Here is a 596-nt window from a genome sequence, read left to right on the forward strand (position 1 = left end):
CATGGGAGGTCTTTCCACTTTCTGGTGTCTTCTTCAAATTTCTTTCTTCAAACATTTAAAGTTCTTGTCATACAAGTCTTTCACTTGTTTGGTTAGAGTTACTCTGAGATATTTTATGCTATTTGTGGCTATTGTAAAAGGTGTTGATTCTCTGATTTCTTCCCCAGCCCTTTTATCATCTGTGTACACAGGAGGGCTACTGATTTTTTTTTTAGTTAATCTTGTATCCTACTTCATTGCTGAAAGTGTTTATGAATTGTAGAAGTCCCAAATGCAGGGACAATAGGAACACGCCACTGCACCTGGCTAATCTCCTTGCTCCTATTTACAGAATGTGTCACAGGTCATTACCAAGACATAGTACTTCATCCTGAGGATGCAGCACAGCTCGCTTGTCCATTCACCTGCTAAGGGGATTTAAATTGTAGGAGAGGTCGTTTACAGTCAGTTTTGTCCTTTTTAAAATGAAGAGAGTAAAGTGAACCAATACCAGTAGAGAATCCCTTAATTACAAAAAAGGGGGGGGGGGTGAAAACAAATCTCATACATTTTTGTTATAACTCCTTGCAATTAGTATAGTGTTTTGTTTTATTTTG

The sequence above is a fragment of the Microtus ochrogaster genome, unplaced genomic scaffold (genome assembly GCF_000317375.1).
Source record: "Microtus ochrogaster isolate Prairie Vole_2 unplaced genomic scaffold, MicOch1.0 UNK42, whole genome shotgun sequence".
Classification (NCBI taxonomy): domain Eukaryota; kingdom Metazoa; phylum Chordata; class Mammalia; order Rodentia; family Cricetidae; genus Microtus; species Microtus ochrogaster.